Source organism: Neophocaena asiaeorientalis, unplaced genomic scaffold, assembly GCF_003031525.2.
Source record: "Neophocaena asiaeorientalis asiaeorientalis breed wild unplaced genomic scaffold, Neophocaena_asiaeorientalis_V1.1 scaffold317, whole genome shotgun sequence".
NCBI lineage: Eukaryota > Metazoa > Chordata > Mammalia > Artiodactyla > Phocoenidae > Neophocaena > Neophocaena asiaeorientalis.
The window spans coordinates 89638-109950 of NW_020173114.1; positions in this window are offsets into that span (position 1 = coordinate 89638).

The window sequence follows — 20313 nt, forward strand, 5'->3', positions numbered from 1 at the left end:
TTACACTGTTCTCACTAAATCAAATTTCTTAGTAATTTTTGGCTTAGATACTAAAATAGGGTTGTTTCTAAAAATTCCACGAGGACTTAGACTCTTCTCACTTAAATACCCTCCAGAATCTGGGATTTTAGTTCCTATCCCCTGCCTCCCACCCTCCCCTCACCCCTGCCTTATATATGGTTTCTTTCTTTGTGGTTACTGCACAGTGAAAATGAGCCTCAGGCTCCTCTCAAGTGGATAGGTCTATCAATCAAAATAAATTTTCCTTTCTAGTTTCTGTCTGCTCAGATTTTAAGTATGCTTCCTTATGTTTACATATCCTAACTTACCTTAATAGTAACTTGACAAAGTCTTCATTCTGGTTAGTATTCCTACTCTGGAAGTTGTGTCTGCTTACAATTTTTCTTCCGGTAAAATTATACACTTCAGTTCCAGCAACCTTGAACCACCTGTTACTGGCAGACCTAGAGCAAGCTCTTTGCCTTTTCCTGAGATAGTCTGTAGGTACTCCAACGGAGACATCATGAACATTGTAGTTGGTTTTTCTGTTTGTTTTTGTGATAAAAAGCATAGCATGAGAGCTGCTCTCTTAACAAACTTTTAAATGTGCAGTACAATATTTATAACTATAACAGTGTTGTATAGTAGAGCTCTAGAACTTTCTTATCTTGCATAACTGAAATTCTATACCCAATTGAACAGCAGCTCCCCATTTCCTTCTCCCCACAGTCCCTGGCATCCACCATTCTACTTTCTGCTTTTATGAGTTTTACTACTTTAGATACCTCATATGAGTGGAATCATGAAGTATTTGTCCTGTGACTGGCTTATTTCATAGAGCATAATGTCCTCCAAGTTCAGCCATTTTGTTGTATATGCAGGATTTCCTTTTTTTTTTTTTAAGGCTAAATAATATTTCATTATATATATATCACATTTCCTTTGTCTATTCATCCATTAGTGGCATCAATGGATATTTAGGTTGTTTCCACCTCTTGGGTATTGTGAATCGTACTACAATGAACATGGGAGTGCTAATATCTCTTTGAGATCCTTATTTCATTTCTTTTGGATAAATGCTCAGAAGTAGGATTGCTGGATCATATGATACTTCTGTATTTAATTTTCTGAGGAATCTTCATACTGTTTTACCTAGAAGTTGCACCATTTTACATTCTCACCAACAGTGCAAAGGGGTTCCGATTTCTTCACATCTTCACCAGCATTTAAAAGAAAATAATAGCCATACAAACAGGTGTGAGGTAACATCTTATTGTGGTTTTTGATTTGCATTTCCCTGATGATGGGTGATGTTGAATGTGTTTTCCAATACATGTATGTCTTTTGTATGCCATTTGCATGTCTTTTTTGGAGAAGTGTATTCAAGTCTCTTGCCTATTTTTAAATTGAGTTATATTTTTGCATTGAGTTGTAGGATATTCTTATATATTTCAGGTACTGACCCCTTATCAGACATGATTTGTAAATATCTTCTTCCATTCTGTAGGTTGCCTTTCGCTTTGTTAATTTTCCTTATGCTATGCAGATTCTTTTTAGTTTGGTGTAGCCCTTGTCTATTTTTGCTTTTGTTGCCTGTGCTTTATATTGAGTTGTAGGATATTCTTATATATTTCAGGTATTGACCCCTTATCAGACACATGATTTGTAAATATCTTCTTCCATTCTGTAGGTTGCCTTTCACTTTGTTAATTTTCCTTATGCTATGCAGATTCTTTTTACTTTGGTGTAGCCCTTGTCTATTTTTGCTTTTGTTGCCTGTGCTTGTGGTGTCATATCCAGGAAATCATTGCCAAGATCATTGTCATGAAACTTTTTCCCCTATGTTTTCTTCTAGGAGTTTTATAGTTTCATGTTTCACATTTAAGTCTTTAATACATTTTGAATTGAGTTTTGTATATGTGTAAGGTAAAGGTCCAATTTCATTCTTTTGCATGTGGATATCCAGTTTTCCTGGCACAATTTGTTAAAGAAACTATCCGTTCCCTATTCTGTAATTCTGGCACTCTTAGATCATTTGGCTCTATATGTGCACATTTATTTCTGGGCTCTCTGTTCTGTTCCATTGGTCTATATGTCTGTCTTTATGCCAATACCATACTGTTCTAATTACTGTAGTTTTATAATATGTTTTGAACTTGGGAGGTGTGAGGCCTCCAGCTTTGTTCTTCTTTCTCATGGTTGTTTTGGCTATTGGGGGCCCTTTGAGATTCCATATGAATTTTAGGATTGTTTTTTCTATTTCTGTAAAAAATGCCATTGAGATTTTGACAGGGATTGCCCTGAATCTGTAAATCACTTTGAGTGATTTTAACAATATTAAAATTTCCAATCCATGAATGTGGGATGTCTCTTCATTTATTTGTGTCTCTTTAATTTTTTTCAACACTGTTTTGTAGTTGTCAATGTACAAGTCTTTTTCCTTCTCGGTTAAGAGTTAGGCAAGACAGAAATGAGTCCCTCAGGTGTTCTTTCCAAAAAGCTAGAACCTTGGATGCACCTCTATCTCCCACCCCTGACCCCGACCAGGAGAAGTTCCAAGACAGGGTGTTCTCCTGGGGCTGATCTGTTCTGCCTTGGTGGAGGAACTGTTGCTGGTATAGTGAAACTTTCTTCTTAACCATTTCGCTGCAACTCTTCTTGGCTTTGTGCTGCCTGGGGTACTGCAACTTCTTAACTGGAATCTGGAAATCTTTTAAAGGTATTTTGGTCTTTATGTTGTTGTTAAATTGGTGTTTCCATGGGGAAATGAGAGCTGGGATATCTTGTTCTACTGCCTGGCTAATGTCACTCCAACATTGTACTCTTAACCTTATAAACAATGAACACTAATCAAGTACTGACTATATGCCAGGCTCTTCTTTAGAGTTTGGGTTATAATATGAAGATGAACTAGGTGTGCTTGTTATCCTTAAGGACCACCTCTGGTTTGGAAGACAGACATGTAAATAGTGAATAACTGTAAAATGTTTTCTGCTATCATCTAGCAGAAAACTAGATGTAACTTAATGTAACTTAATGTCTAGAGGAAGGATGTCTTCAAGGAAAGTGGGATTTGAACTGGATCTTGAAATTTGAGCAGGAAGTTTAGAAAGGCATTCCAAGGAGAAGGAACAGTAGTTAAGAGTAGCGGGAACCGTATATGACTGTGTTAAACAGGGAATAAGGGAGAAATCCACCAAGGAGAAGGAAATGGGCATAGAAAACTGGAAGTGGTTGTTTGTGGCTTGATTACTGAGAGCTTTGTTTGTGAACCTAAGGAGTTTGGACTCAGGGCATTGAGAAATTTTTTTAAAAATAGGATAAAATAATAACCTCCTGGGCTTCCCTGGTGGCGCAGTGGTTGAGAGTCCGTCTGCCGATGCAGGGGACACGGGTTCATACCCCGGTCCAGGAAGATCCCACATGCCGCGGAGCGGCTGGGCCCGTGAGCCATGGCCGCTGAGCCTGCACGTCCAGAGCCTGTGCTCCGCAACGGGAGAGGCCACAACAGTGAGAGGCCCGCGTACCGCAAAAAAAAAAAAAAATAATAATAATAATAATAACCTCCCTCACTGTCTCTGTTCATAAAATTCTATCTCCCTTGTGGAACATGAACAACAATTAACAGTTAATGCATACTGCATTTAGGGGAACCAGTTGCAGCATCCAAGTTAGAGATGAAAAAAAAGTGAGACCATGACATTGGCCTTATAGATGCAAAGACAGGCTTTCACAGAGATTTCTGGGATGAAGCCAAGAATTACTAGTCAAATGAAAGTAGGAAGCAAGAGAGGTATTAAAAAGGTAGCTTATAGGGTCATAGGCAATTAGTAGAGGCAGGAAAATGCAGGATAAGAAAGCAACAAAGTAAAAAACAGATTTTAAAATATCAGAGATAGACACATTAAAAAAAACTCAAAGTTTTGTTGCTTACTCTAATTCTCAAATTTTGTAGAGTCTTCAGAGTGAAAGAAAACAGAAGTGAATTGTGAATTAATATTTGAGCCAAACTTAATTGAATTATGTGCCTGCTAAGCTCAAAAGCATTTATTTTACTACAATGCCATCCTGCCTGGCCCCACTCTTTAAAGTTCCTGCAGGCATCTACCTGTGTTTCACTCCCCACAATTATGCATCTAAGACAGTAGATGTGATGAAATACAGAACGAGTTTCCAAATTACAAAAAAACGTTTTGTTCTGTGAAATTCGTTATTTATTTGTATTTCAGAGTTTGTTTTCATGTGGAAATTACATTTAATGAACAATATCAACTCATCCAGAAAACTAACTGCTGTTGACATTAATTACATGGCATAGATAGAAACCAGACACTTGTTATCTTAGGCTTATATCTTAGCTCCTTAGTTCCTTACCAGCTTTGTCATCTTGAACAACTTTCTAAACCTCTCCATGGTATAATTTCCTCATCTATAAGAACAGTACCTACTTTGTAGTGTTATTGTTAATATCTTTGAGCAAATTTTTAGGCAGGATACTGTCCTGGTGATAACCAAGTGAAATAAAAAATTACCCTGCATAAAAATATATTAGGATGTATGGGAATAGTGACAGTATGATAGTCTAGATATATTTTCAGGCTTCTTCAAATCTGTTATAGAGAAATATTAATGAACAGCAAATCATTCTGAACATAAAATAGAGATCCTGAACTTCTTTTCTGTCAAGTCAGCAGGGCACCAGTTCCATTATATTTTTGTTCAGTTAGTTATTAACATTTACTTTTTACAAAAATTGTACCCCTAGTATTCTTAATACCATTTGAAAGGTTTAATTCTGTAAACATGTTCTTGTTTCTTTTCATTCCTCAATTCGTTCAACAATAATTAGGACATTAATTTATAGGACAGCCATCTGTCTTATCTAGCAAAATCAGCATAATTTAAATCTTAATATGATATTGAGCACCTGTATCTTATTTGATAGCAGGACCATCCAAAGCCAAAAGTAGATTGTCAGAATGACAGATTTAGGTCTCAGGTATGTGCTTGGAGGAGCTGATGCTGTAACTTTCCTCTTTACACCTGATTTTGTAGGTGCACCTAACATACCTAGGACATATGAATTTATTTATATTTTTTTGTGGCTGAGGAAGGTTGACTTGAATTCTTACTCAGTTCATGTTTTGTATCTGCATAGTAACATAATTATCAAGGTGTTTCTTCAGTATATGTGCAATGCATTTATTCATAACTCATTGGTTCACACCTCTGCACAATGTTGTCTTGCAGTGCTTTCAGGGAATAGAAACTGCCAGTAATGTTTGGAAGTTTCCCACATTGCTTCATTTGGGAATTTCTTCCCCATGAGTATTCTACCTTTTTATTGGCACTTGTATTCAAATCATAAATTTTTCTATCACTGTCAACATGCTTTAACTCAGCAATACCTTCCTTTGGTATCACATTTTTGTTAGGTGTTTTCTAGAAGGACATTCAGAAGAAAATGCCATAAGGCGGCCCATCTTACTCACTGCCTGGTTTAGAGTGATACAGTTTTGAATTCAAAAATTCAAACCCATGAAAAGTGATTTAGCTCTTTTGCTTAGTGAGAATGCAGGTTTTTCTAGTTATTATATCTTTATTTAATTCAGAATTTAAAGCCAAATGTGCCAACCCACTCTGGATAGACCCAGTTAAAAACAGAAGGCACAGCTTTTGGAAATCTTAGCTTCTCATTGGTGATATTTAATCTTAAGGTCATTACCTTTCATCTCCCCTTAGAAACCTGGACGGGAGAAGTCAGTTTTAGGGAAGGTGGTATAATGCAGTTGCTTTCCAAATTAATCAGTCAGTCAGTTAATTCATTAGCCAATTCATCATTCTTACCCTCTTTTTCTTATTTCCGGTCCCCGTCACTTCCTCTCTTTTTTTTCTTTCCTCCTTCCCACTTCCCTCTTTTCGGTAGAATTCTTTTTCAAATAAAATACAGAAACACAGCACAATGTATTCTATTACAGTGTCCATTTCAGTGAATAATTTGGCTTATACACTATTGGCACTTAAGAGAATGATGTCAGTACAATATGGAAGTAGAATTGGTTTATAGTGGTATTTCCCAGCACCTCCAAATTGTAGCAGTTGGTTACAAAACAGACTGACCATTGAGCCTGAATGCCTGCAGCCCATTCACTGCACATCCTGCCTTTTGGTTCTCTTCGACTACACACTGTATCTTAGAAGTATTTATTCTCTGTGCTTCACAATTTTCATTCACTTTGCCCTTCTTTCCATAATCCAGCTGTTTCTTATATCCCCTTCTGTCAAGCTCTCTTCTATTTTAAAAAAAATGCTCTATATTTACTAAATATATTTATAGTGTGTGACTTTGCAGAACGCAAGGCTTGTTTGTAGGAAATACAATTGGCCCTCCTTATCTGTGGGTTCTGCATCTGTGCATTCAACCAACCAAGGATGGAAAATTTTCAGAAAAAAAAAATTCCAGAAAGTTCCAAAAGCAAACTTGAATTTGCAGCATGCTGGCAACTATTTACATGGTATTTACATTGTACTAGGTATTATAAGTAATCTAGAGATGATTTAAGGTATATAGGAGGATGTACATAGGTTATATGCAAATGCTATGCCGTTTTCTATGATGGACTTGAACATCCTAGGATTTTGATATCTGTGGGAGTCCTGGAACCAATCTGCCGAGAATATTGAGGGAAAACTGTAATACCTTATAACTGAAATGACTGTATTTATTTATTTAAATTTATTTGTTTTTATTTTTGGCTGTGTTGGGTCTTCGTTGCTGTGTGCAGGCTTTCTCTAGTTTTGGTGAGTGGGGACTACTCTTTGTTGCGGTGCATGGGCTTCTCATTGTGCTTTCTCTTGTTGCGGAGCACGGGCTCTAGGCGCACGGGCTTCAGTAGTTGTGGCACGTGAGCTCAGTAGTTGTGGCTCGCAGGCTCTAGAGCGCAGGCTCAGTAGTTGTGGAGCACGGGCTTAGTTGCTCTGCGGCATGTGGGATCTTCCTGGGCCAGGGATCGAACCCCTGTCCCCTGCATTGGCAGGCAGATTCTTAACCACTGTGCCACCAGGGAAGCCCTGCAGATGTCTTTTTAAATAAGCTTTCTCTCTGGGAAGAGAGGAAGTGTATAAAAACATTCAGTACCTAAAAGTAAAGGAGTTGGAGACAGAGAGACTTATTTTTAGACGCTTTAATAATCTGGGCATGAGATGACAAGGGTCTCTTTGGGGGCAAGGAATCAAATAGAGAGCCATTGTATTTCTATTCTAGTAATAGAAGCACTGTGGAGCTATGATCAAGAGGAATTGGATGACAGAAAAGTGAGGAAAAGGGGGAAGTTCACAACGATCTATATAGAAGTTTACATGTATATATCTGATTACCTGAAACACAGGAGGAGTAATAAAATTGAAGACAAAACTACTAAATTTGGTTTTAGATAAACAAAGCTTTTGACATGCATTGAAATGGTAACTTGGTTTTTTCCTTTAGTCTGTTAATGTAATAAATTATACTGAGACGTTTTCCAATTAATAAACTATCCCATTATTTCTAGGATAAACCCTTCCTAGCCTTTTTTCCAGCCTTATTGAGATATAATTGACATATAACATTGTATTAATTTACATTGTAGCATAATGATTTGATGTATGTATATCTTGTGAAATGATCACCACAGTAAGTTTAGTTAACGTTCATCATATCACAGTTACAGTTTTTTTCCTTAACTTACAAGTTATGAGAACTAAGATTTACTCTGTCAGCAACTTTCAGATATACAGTATTGTTAATGCTAGTCACCATGCTGTATATTACATCCCCAGAGCTTATTCATCTTATAACTGGAAATTTGTTCCTTAAGTATCATTCTTTATCAGCTAGAATCATATCCTACAGGTAGGTCAAAATAAGTGGTGTTATGGTTTGAAAAAGTATATTGTTTCTAACTACTGTAACCCTTCTTAGTCTGTACTAGTGCTACTACTATCAACATTACATTTAAAATCTTCTAGTGCTTCGAATTTTTTACGTCTGTGCTTATAAGGTATATTGGTCTATAAGATTCTTTTATTGTACTGCATGTGTCCAGTTTTATTATTAAAATTGGTATAAAGGTATCAAATGCTTCATGGCATTTCTTCTTCCTTTTATAATTTGACTCTTTTTAAAAGATAGAGTTTGTAAAACTCACGGGAGAACGATCTGGATTGGATGACTTTTGAGACAAGGTATGTGTTGATGTAAAGATGGTGGAGATTTTTGACTACCAGTTAAGTTTCTTTCATGGTTATTGGGTTTTGGTTTTTTTTTTTCAGGTTTTCTTTCTTTGACAGGGGAGGTGGGGATGTCAGTTTTTATCACATATTTTCTTGGTACTTGGTCATTTCACATGGTATGTTTTGTTTAAGGTGTCTGAGAGTCTGGAATTTAGGAAAGTTAGCCTGGAGATAAGGATTTAGTCATCAGTGTGGGAGTGAATAAAGTTTCTAGGCCAAGACTCTAAAATTAAGAGTGAAGGGGAAACCAAGAACAAAATTTGCATTAGTAGCTTCTATGTCTTTCTCTCTTTTAAATTACTGTTTTCTTCACTTTTATTGTATCCTATAGTTTAACCATTATAACGAATATGTTATACCTACTTGGCAAGGAGAATATTCTAAATATTAACTACTCTTGCTTGGCAGTGCTTGGCAAGCATGATAGCAAAAGGGAATGGAAACAGTCATTAGGTCAACAAGAGGTTTCAGTGAGAGTAGACTTGGTGAAAATAGTTCTTTGCGTATTACAGTATAAGGTACATGTTTTTGTTTTTGTTTTCTTAGCCAGTGTATCCTTTCCCCCATCTTATCCTAAGTTTCAGAGGGAAATCAGGCCCCAAATCTGATACTTTAGATTTTGTATTTTATTAATCTGTGCCACTCAAATGAGTCAAATATGAATGATTGTTCCTTCATTATTAGGGAGACTGAGGCTCATTATTAGGGAGACTGACGTCTCAACTCTGTAGTTACCTTTCATTGGCTGATCTGGACAAACGGAGGTGAACCCTTTAAATGTTTTTCCTTTGCCTATTGGCACAGCGTCAGGTTTTGTCAGGTGAGGGTGCTGGCACAGTCTCACTGAAGGAGGAAGGGGTCTTCTTCCATGGTCCTGGAGTGCTTGCAGCTTCCCTGGCTCCTGCCGTGCCATGATGGTCAGCAACACCTAATAACCAGGAGCTTCCTTCTACACCCTGTACCACTCCCGCCTCCACACGCCTGACAGTTTTGTAGCAGGGTGCCTCTGCTGCTACCACTGTTGGAGCAGCAGTGTTTGGCTTCTGCAGTATATGGCAACCGGCAGCTTCTGGGTGGTTTCATAATGGACTACTTGCTGTAAGGCACCTCCCCGTGAATGGCTTTCCTTAACACCCTAGAGAATAGATCTTCAGCAAGCTGTGCTGGTGCAGCACCACAGGAAACTTCTTTACCATCCAGCGAGCCATGTGACCTCTCCAAGAATATCTGGATCTTAGCGAGGCATGGGATGTTGGGTTCTTTTTTGGTCACTCTATTTCAGTCCTAGGGTTAGTGGTTGCTCCTTATGTCTGCTATTTTTATATTCATTAGTGTTTTCTTTACTTCTCAATAATCAGTCTCTTCTGTGATCTTATGTCATGTGGTTAATAGATCAGATGTCCTTCTACTAATAATGAGTTTTTAAAAACCCTCCGTGGAATTAAAGTCACTTTGCAGTATATAGTACTGGGCATAAATTTATTAATTTCTTTAGTAATTTTATGAAGTAGTTTGTAAGTATCATCACCCTATTTTCTATAGGAAGAAATTAAAGCTCTAAAGTTCAAAGAGTATTCCTTAATACCTTTGGCTATTTCTTAACTCAGTGGTAGGTTCACTAGCACATATACCACTTGATCTGTTGAAACTGTTACGCACAATGCCAGGCATATCTTTCGTAGATATCTTGCATATCATCCCTTCCCCGAGCCCTGCTCCCACACCTCACTATCTTGACTAACTTTGTGAGGTATCATTGAAAACCACCGTACGTTAAGTTGAAGGCATTTATATTCCTATGTCACATTAGCATCACTTTAGCTTACTAGATAGTATTTTGTTTTTAGTTGATTGCAAATGTTGATTTCTCTTTTTGCAGTTTGCAAAACTATATGACAGGAAATCAGTAGCTAAATATCACTTTATGATTTCCATCTGTTCAAGTACAATAGTGTTTATGGCACAGTCCAGATTGCAGTGTGATAGAAATATCCTATTATAGCAGAGAGAATTTAAAATGATCATTGTATATTCTAATGAGAAAACATTTTTAAACAAGTATTTCACTTAATTTCAAAGCAGAGTAACTGAATGCTACAATTTGATGACAGCATCTGCTCTTCAGTGCGTGTCTTTGCTGTCAACAATAAAACCTTTTTTCTGACTCCCATAGAAATTGATCAGTTTGCTCACATGTATACTAATAATGGAAGCTGAGCAGTCAGGGAGATTGTGTTAAGTCCATTTGAATATCTTTAAAAAATTTTTTTTCTATTACCATGGAGAATATCGTCCATTATTTTGTGGGCCTTAACTGTGGGGGTGGGATGGGACTGTGATTTTGAGTTTCTTATTATATAACAATATAGTTTTTGCTAAATTTTATTCTAAGAGTATGTTCACATCTACTAAATAGAAATAATTTTCCTTATCACATGGAATTCTAGCCATTTCAAATCTCTTTGGCTCTAAGTTGAGGGATAGAAGAAAGGAGATAAAAATGATGGTCCTTGGAGTGTCATAAAGTGTTGAATAATTCCATCGTTTTTAGTTCTCACAATGTGTGTTTGCCTCTATTCCACTGTTACAAATGCGTCTCTCCTTCTCAGGTCTGATCAGCTGCAATCTGGTCATTTATGTATTTTTTTTCCTACTCCAGTAGATGCAGTGCTAAAGTGAATCAATGCGCTACAGCACTCTTAGTCACAAAGCAGCACTATGTTTCCTGAGTTTCGAACAGGTTTTAGATACTGCAGTTCTTAATTTGATTAAGTATTATTATTATTTTCTTTTTTTGCAGTATGCGGGCCTCTCACTGTTGTGGCCTATCCCGTTGCGGAGCACAGGCTCCGGACGCGCAGGCTCAGCGGCCACGGCTCACGAGCCTAGCTGCTCCGCGGCATGTAGGATCTTCCCGGACCAGGGCACGAACCCGTGTCCCCTGCATCGGCAGACGGACTCTCAACCACTGCGCCACCAGGGAAGCCCTGATTAATTATTTTTATTGTCCCTTTTCTTTAGGTCTATTTTAGTTTGCTAGGGCTGCCATGACAAATTACCTCAATATGGGTGGCTTAAACAACATGAATTTATTTTCTTACAGTTCTGGAGTCTAGAAGTCTGAGATAAAGGTGTTGGGAGCATTGATTTTTTTTTTTTTTTTTCCTGAGGCCTCTCCCCTCATCTTTACGAAGTCTGTCTTCTCCCTCTGTATTCATGAAGTGCTTGTCTGTGTCCTAATCTCTTTTTAAAGAGACACCAGTCACCTTGGATTAGGACCAACTCAAATGACCTCATTTTACCTTAATCACCTCTTTAAAGACTCTATCTCCAAATCCAGTCACAGTTCTGAGCTACTGGAGGTTAGAACTTTAACATATGAATTTGGGGGCTGTAAGCAGACAACTCTTAGGCTTTCTGTGCTCTTCCACACTACAGAACTGATACCAGGTGTGTGAGTTCGTTCACACCAACCAGTTTTCTAACTCCAGACACCAACTGCTGTTGTAAAATTCAATTATGATACTAGTTTCCTGGAGTTAGCATCAGTCTCACAAGTCTGTTCCCACCCACCTCCCCCATGCCAGTCAAAAGTTCACTTGTCACCTATGCTTCTGACCAAACAGCTATAGATTAGAAGTTCCCACACCCCCTCCTCAGGTTTGATAATTTGCTAGAATGGCTCACAGAACTCAGAAGAAGTTGACTTACTAGATTACTGGTTTATTATAAAAAGATACAATTCAGGAACAGCCAGATGGAAGAGATACATAGGACAAGGTATGGGGGAAGGCATATGGAGCTTCCATGCCCTCTCCAGGTGTGCCACCCTCCCAGCACCTCCATGTGTTCAGCAACCTGGCAGCTGTCAAAACCCCTTTGGTTAGGGTTTGTTTTTTTTGTTTTTTTTTTTCAAAAAATGTAGGCTTCATTACATAAGTATGAGTGATTAAATCACTGGCAGTTACCTCCAGCCCAGCCCTCCCCAGATTCCCCTAACCAGGCATCCGTCCTGAGGTTGTCTAGGGGCTTTCCAAAAATCACCTCATTAACAAATACTCAGATGTAGTTAAAAAGGCCTTGTTATGAATAACATAACACACTCTTTTCACCTTTATGGCTCTGGAGCTGTTTCAGAAACAAAGGACAAAAGACCAAATATAACAAAAGATGCTCCTTTCATTCTATTCACTTAGGAAATTAAGGGTTGTAGGAGCTCTCACCAGGAGCTGGGGTGAAGACCAAATATATACAGTTGACCCTTGAACAACACGGGTTTGAACTGAGCGGGTCCACTTATATGGAAATTGTTTTCAAAAGGAAATGATACAGCACTACACAATTTGTGGTTGGTTGAACCCGTGGATGCAGAACTGTGAATACAGAGGAACACAGATAAGGCAGGCCGACTTTAAGTTATGTGTGCATTTCAGCTGCACGAAAGTTCAGTGCCCCTAACCCCCACGTTGTCCAAGGGTCAGTTGTATTTAAATTTATCATATTTAAATTACATTGTCACAGGGAGGACACAATTCAGCCCATAACAGGATCTTTAGACTTCATACAAATGAAGTGGGACCATAAGCACTTTTGAGCATCATTCTATAAAGAGGCACCAAAGAGTCTTCTCCCCTAGCTTTAATACTAAGTTCCTTTGTGTCCTAGCTGCAGCTCTCCTCCCAATTAGGGTGGCTTTTTTCCCCCTATCCCAGATACTGGCTAGGAAGTTAGTTAAGGGGTAATTTAAGGGATTTAGTGGAGAGAGTTTATCTGAAGGATTCCACTGATTTGCCTTTAGTAGCATGTTCTTTCATTACATACAAATAGATTCCTCGTAGGCCCATCCCACCAGCCTTACAGATATTCCCCCCCCCCATTCCTGGCATACTTGTTTTGAGTTTGCAAGAAGCACACAATTTAGACCTTGTTCAGAGACCACATGATACTGAGTCCTCCTTTCAGCCAATAATTGCATGCTCTACAAGGATTTCATCTTCTTTGATGAATCCCTTTTTGGGGATAATGAAGAATTATAGCCTTATAAGCCAGAGTACTCAGCTTGCTTGTCATATTCATAATTTTCAAACAAAATAAGTCTTATCTGAAAGTTGGTAGTTGGCATATTTTTTTTGTATAAATGGTGATATTACAGATCCATCAACTCTGTATATTTCAACCAAAAGTTCTCATTTATTTTATACCAATTAGAAGATGGTGTCCTGCTTCTTATGTGGAGTTCAAGATCACAGAATTGTCTGTTAGTAACAGTTTTGTGCTTTGAGATAATTTATATGTATGGAGGGAGCAAGTATGCTGTTTTGGCACAGGATTTCCAAAATTCTTAAGTAGAATTCATTAAGTAGTTTCACAAAGTAGAAAAATAGATATTTTTATTTTTTGAAGATAATCTTTCTTCATATTGAAATTATAATTTAAATGCAAGCTAACCCTAAAGTACATTTTACCTATCATGTTAATAAGATTTAAAATATTTCCAACACACAGTTTTACCCCTAAAATGGGAAAATAGACATGCTCATACATTGTTATGAGACAGTACAGTCAATTTTGCCATGATTTGACATGTGTTCCTAAAAATCACTGCACTAAGCAAACAAAGGGCTTGTAAGAAAAATGAGGTTAGAAGCACAACGCTCAAAATCTTCTTCAGTGGCACACATAAAATATAAAAGATTCTAGTAAAATTGTAACACAGCGTTGCACATGTTAAACTACAATAAATATGGCACTTCATGTTGAAAAAGACATGACGCTTGCTTGTGAAAGTGGGTCTTGGAAGAGTTGCACCTTGTGAGTCATTGTGAAGTGGTGGAAGGAAGGTTATCTGAAATGGGATGGAAATTTGTAACATCAGGTGTCGATGGGTGTGACTTATAGACACAGGCAGTAAACTGAGGTAGCTGGTTGCTGTTTGAGGTATGTGTGATTTGTGTATTCCTACCCTGCTTGGTTTAGCTGGATGTATTTTTCTGCATTTATCTAGAGCCTCTTGGGGATGAAAGGGCATAAGCAAATGCAAAATCTGTGTTGTGCTCAGATTGTTCCCAGTATATCAGTTGTGTTGGAACAAACTCACATTTCAAAGTGAATGTTACAGCAGAACTGATAAATTGGTATAACTTTTATGGAGAGTAATTTTAGAATATATATCAAATTTTAAATGTACATACCCTTGTACCCACAAATTCTAGTTATCCTAGAGATAAATAAATACTTATGCAAAATGATCTATTTACAAGGATATTCATTGCAGCAATTGTTTGTCATAAAAGAGATTATAAATGTCATTATATGACATTTAATCTCCTTTAAATGTCATTAACGGATCAGTGGTTAAATAAGTTATAGTTCATGCATTCTGAGGAATACTGTGCTGCTGTTAAGGACAACCACTTATACAAACTGATGTGTAATGTTTTCAAGCTATGTTTTAAAAGTGGGGTTTAGAACAGTATGCATAATGTGCTATCACTTGCATAAAAAATAATATATGTGTGCTTACATGAACAGAATGAAACTGAGGCACATGCTAATACGTTGATAATGCCAGACTTTGAGTTTCTTAAGGGCAAGAACTTGTTTTAATTATATCTCTCTCCTTAACAGGTTACATAGTCCCTAGTTCTTACTAGGTGCAAACTAAGGGTACGTTGAATGGGATAAATGAATATGTCTCTTAACATACACGTCTGTAAGAAAATTTGATACACAAAATTCCAAATGTAAAACAGACTGAGGATGATTGAATCGCAAAGTTATTCATTTGTGTTACTGTTTTCTTCAAGCAGTGAGCTTTTTCCTATACTTAGAACATTATTCTGTTTCCAGGATTTTGATTTAAATGTATCTTTTGGGGTCATGCCACAGGAACATGTTCATCTTGCAGAAACTAAGTGATGAAGAGGCACTGGAGAAATTAGAGGAAGGGGAAAACAGGACAAAGGGCAGACATGTTAAGTCTTGAATATTTGAAGAGCTGTCATTAGGAGGCATTAATTTAAGTTAGTTCTGTGTTTCTCGAGAGAACAAAAAATAAGGCTAATGGATACAGAAGATACAGGGAGACAGATTTCAGCCCAACATGCTAATAGCTATTAACAGTTGAAAGAGTGTTGTCATAAAGGCATTTGGTAGCAATAGTTTGTACAGAGATTCCTGTCAGGATTAATGGTGAAATGGAGAGATTTGTAGTCCTTTTTTAGAATCAAGTAGATCTGGAGTTGAATGCTCTGCTACTTAGGGACTGTTGTGACCTTGGGCAAGAAACAACTTTAAAAATTCCTTAACTATGAAACAAGTATAACGTATCTTATAAGATTGCTGTGAGGATTAAGAAAAGGTAAAGTACCGAACACCATGTTATATTAGACTCTCAATTAATGGTCACTGTTGCCATTGAAATAGGAACTTTTTTCAGTACAGTGTTATATAATACTATTTGGTTTCTAAGTTTCATTCTAAAGCTGATATTTTGTAAGTTTTATTTTACATATTTTAAGTATACATTTGTATATGTCTGATTGAATTATCATAGGAAAAATGTAATTTTGAATTGTGAGAAATTATTTAGTAAATGTCCCAATAGTGTGCTAATCATGCTTAATGTATATTTTAAAAATGAAAAGATATATTTTGCAGTTATGGTAATTACCTAAGGTTAAACGGCGACAAATATCACAGTAGAGATGGTATCAGCCAGGGTTCCGTTAATAAAACAGAAAGTCACTATGCATTTTAACAGAGGGAATTTAATATAGGTAATTGGTTACATAGGTATTGGAGGGTTGAATGAGCAAATGTCACTTGCAGATCTCCAGCCCAAGGATCACAGGGCAGAGTATAGAAGGGTAAATCTGGAATTAAGAGACAATAGCCTAAGAAATGGCACAGAGATCTGTAGAATATCTCTATTATTGTATTTTAATACCACATTTATATATTTCTTTCATGCTGAAACTTGCATTTTTGAAAGTCTTTTGTCTCTAGAAGGGACTTAGCTGTACATGTACTTTTCATCAGTGATTTAAGATGCGTTCTTTTCAGAAAGGATGACTGTGTTCACTAAAAATTCCACACAACTTACGATCCCCCACCTCAACTCTTTGTTAAAAATTTGACGTAAAGTTTCATGAGTCTCTAGAAAACCTTTCCCTTCTTTATTAAATGGGATTCTTCCAGGTATTTAAGATTTGCAGAATGTAACCTGAATTAAAAATTATAACCTGGGGCTTCCCTGGTGGCACAGTGGTTGAGAGTCCGCCTGCCCATGCAGGGGACACGGGTTTGTGCCCCGGTCCGGGAGGATCCCACATGCCGCGGAGCGGCTGGGCCTGTGAGCCATAGCCGCTGAGCCTGCGCGTCCGGAGCCTGTGCTCCGCAACGGACAGGCCACAACTGTGAGAGGCCCGCATACCGCAAAAAAAAAAAAAAATTATAACCTGAAATATGACTTCGTTTTTGCAATCACAAACTTATGACTTGAGTAAAATTACTAGTGTGTTTTTTTTTGTTTCTTGCAGTTAGAGCAGGGTGGACTTGTAGAGATAAGGCTGTCTTTATGATTTAAAAGATAATGTGTTTAAAAAGATATGTCCTTATCCTCCTTTTCAAAAGTGAGCCAATAGATTACAATTGCAATTTTATTAAGAATAATTTGGTATTTTTGAAGAAAGTAATTTTTTCTCCAGATACTGGTATCCATAGCAGGTGTGCTGATATAATTAAGACACACAGCTCTGTTACAACTAGACATGTCCATTAAATTTCAGATAGTTATACAGTTTTCACTGAAGCCACGATTGTTTGTTGGCCCTTGCTTTCACTGAGATATGTTCTTGTTTTCTAAAGAGGAATACTTGTAGTTGTTCTAAAAGCATGCTTTAGCATGCAGCTTTTGTAAAAATATGGTAGGACCATACTTTTAAAACACCTTTTCTTTTGCCTGAGGGCAGGCATTGGGTGAATGATTGGTCACACACAACACTGTAGTGATTTATAGATGTTAAGTAAATGTTCGTAAATAGTCTTAATACTTTTTAAATACCTTAATACCTTTATTTAAGGAGGTAAGGTGTTACATTATTAAGACAAATATTCTAAGCTTTTTACAAAATTATTCAAAATTTATAGTCTTCATTAAATAAGGGATATCTTATTAAATTAAAAAAAATACACAGAAAACATATTGACAGTTTCTGAGAAGCCCTTTTTGATGGTCCTTTCAAATTCCCTGATAACCTCAGTGGCATTTCAGGTGTGGAGTTTAGGGGATGTTTGGCAGCTTTAGATGTGTGAAGCCTGCACTACAACCTCTGGATGAATGGCAACATGAAACTAGAGTCTTCAATTACCAGCTTAAAAGAAAAAAAAAAGATATTAGGGATAAAAATGAGAAAATTCTTGATTAAAGTATCCTGAAATTTAATGGAACCCATTCATTAATATGTTGATTTTAAAAGTGAAATATAATGTCAACTTGTTTTTCTGATTTAATCATAGTGAATCCTCCACAGCAACATTACATATGTTGATAATAGTCTGAAACAGACTGAAATGTGCATAGAAACATTTTTCTTCATATTTCTACTGTCGGTGAAGATGAGGAAAGTCAGTTACATAACACTAGTTGAGAGCAGTGCAGATTCTTGGTTATGGAATGCCATCAGAATGCCAGTGTCAGTATCAAGCACTGTATAGCTCCCTATGCTAACCCTTTCTTCAACTGGAATTCTAACTAACTGGTATTTATTCTCATGAGCTGCTTCCACACCCTTTATATACTGTCTACTTTCTTTGATCAAATAAGGACAATTGCATTATTAAATTATTGTGGTTTTATATACTAACTTAATGTCTTGGAGATTTGTAAGATAAACACTATAATTAAATCACTTTACTACTGATCAGGATATAGTAGACAACATGTTTGAAAATTATAGGAAAGAGGCATGATTCTGGAAACATGAATGGGGACTCAACATATAAAGCTTAGATCATTCTTTATCAGCTAGAATCATATCCTAGTGATAGATCAAAATAAGTGGTGATGTGGTTTGAAAAAGCATATTTAACATGATAGCATAATTTTATATTGGGAAAATGAAAATAAAAAAGATATTGTTTATAATGCAGTCCACAGGAGTAATATTCAATAATTGGTGGTGATAAAATGTTATAAATCCTCAACTGAGAAGGGTGGCAAAAAAAAAATTTTTAATGTTTATCAGAATAGGACATCAGTTTTGTTTTTTTGTTTTATTTTTAAATGTTTATCAGAATAGGACATAATTGTTAAGAAATATTGCCTTAGATTATATCTGGATGTTTCTGGCATTAACTGTTACCTCCCACTTCTGCCAGGTCTGGTAAGATTCCTTTGAAAGGCCAAACAATAGAGAATAACAACAGAGAATATCTACTTTAAGTAGAACATTCAGACATATCTCTTAGGCAAGTGATTTTCATGTCAGGAGAACTCCAGATTGAAACTCCCAGCTGATGTAAATCTGGGCAGTGATTTCTAAACAGTACACCAGGGAACTTCAGAATCCCACAAAGCTGCTTCGGGGCCAACTCTGAGAGCCAGGGGACAAGCCTACTGGGCTTTGAATCACCCTTCAAATCAGAGCACTTTCACATTTTTGTTTTTTACTTACTTGTTCTATTTGCAAAAGACTTTACTAGGGGAAGAAAATAATTCCACTGTCTTTAAAAAACTAATATGTTGTATAAGTTTATCTTTTACGTGGGCCTCTCACTGTTGTGGCCTCTCCCGTTGCGTAGCACAGGCTCCGGACGCGCAGGCTCAGCAGCCATGGCTCACGGGCCCAGCCACTCCGCGGCATGTGGGATCTTCCCGGACCGGGGAACGAACCCGTGTCCCCTGCATGGGCAGGCGGACTCTGAACCACTGCGCCACCAGGGAAACCCAAGTTTATCTTTATAAAACACGTGTTTATAGCTGAAATTGTACAGTGTTGCTGTCTTTAAGCTTATTTTCTGTTCTTTTCCTTAATATTGTTTTTTTTCCTACTGCACCAATGTTTTGTAAATTGGGGAAAAAATCATCCTGATATAGCCCACATGTTGTTAAGTTACTGTAGGCAGTAGTAGATTTTGCTTCATGTTGGCCTTAAAACCATATGCAACATTGTTATGTATTAAAATATATATATTTTTTGATCATTCAAAAAATAATAATAATTTGGGTAACCACCGATGAGCATCCCCACAGATAACACCATTTTGCCTTTTATGGTTAGCACACTCAGTTTGGGAAAATTTATTTTTCTAAAGAGCTTTCACTTTCTGTTCTTCCACGTGGAACTGACAGCGTTGTTTTATTTACCATTCTGTAAATAAATTGTGGGAAAATTAGAAAGTTAAATAAAACCTCTCATTTTTGATATTTTAATATGAATATGTGCTATATATATATTAGATACACACACACACTTGCAGAGACTAGCAACATATTCTTAAAGAAATTTCTAAAGAGCGGGTACTCTATTTGAGTGGAACAGACTATGACTACCGTTATTGCTGTTCTTTCCCCAGGGTTAAAGGTGATACTGGCCCACAATTTTTACACTGGGTGGTTGAAATGGATTATATGAAACAAACCAGTGAAACAGGAAAGCTGACATTTCTGAAGTTTACTGCCACCATTTGTTTATTTTTCTACTGAAAAATGTTTTCTCTAAAAAGTACAGTTTTTTTTTTTTTTAACCTCTACTGAAATCAGAGGCTATTTTATACAGAAGTAACAAAACAAAATTTGCCCTAGTGTTTTATTCCTGGATGAAATAACCGTATATCCTTAGTTTGGACATGAGAAAGAAACCTTCCTAAGTGTTTGGTTTTTTTTAAGATTGAATTCGTTGTGGCAGTAGTGGTGCAGGGGGTGCTTGTCATTTTTGTTTGTATTTTGTTTTGATGGTGTGATAGGATGAAGATGATGTTTGAGAGAAGTCAATCAAAAACAAGGCTTGCTTGTGAAACAATAAATTATCCAAAGAGTTC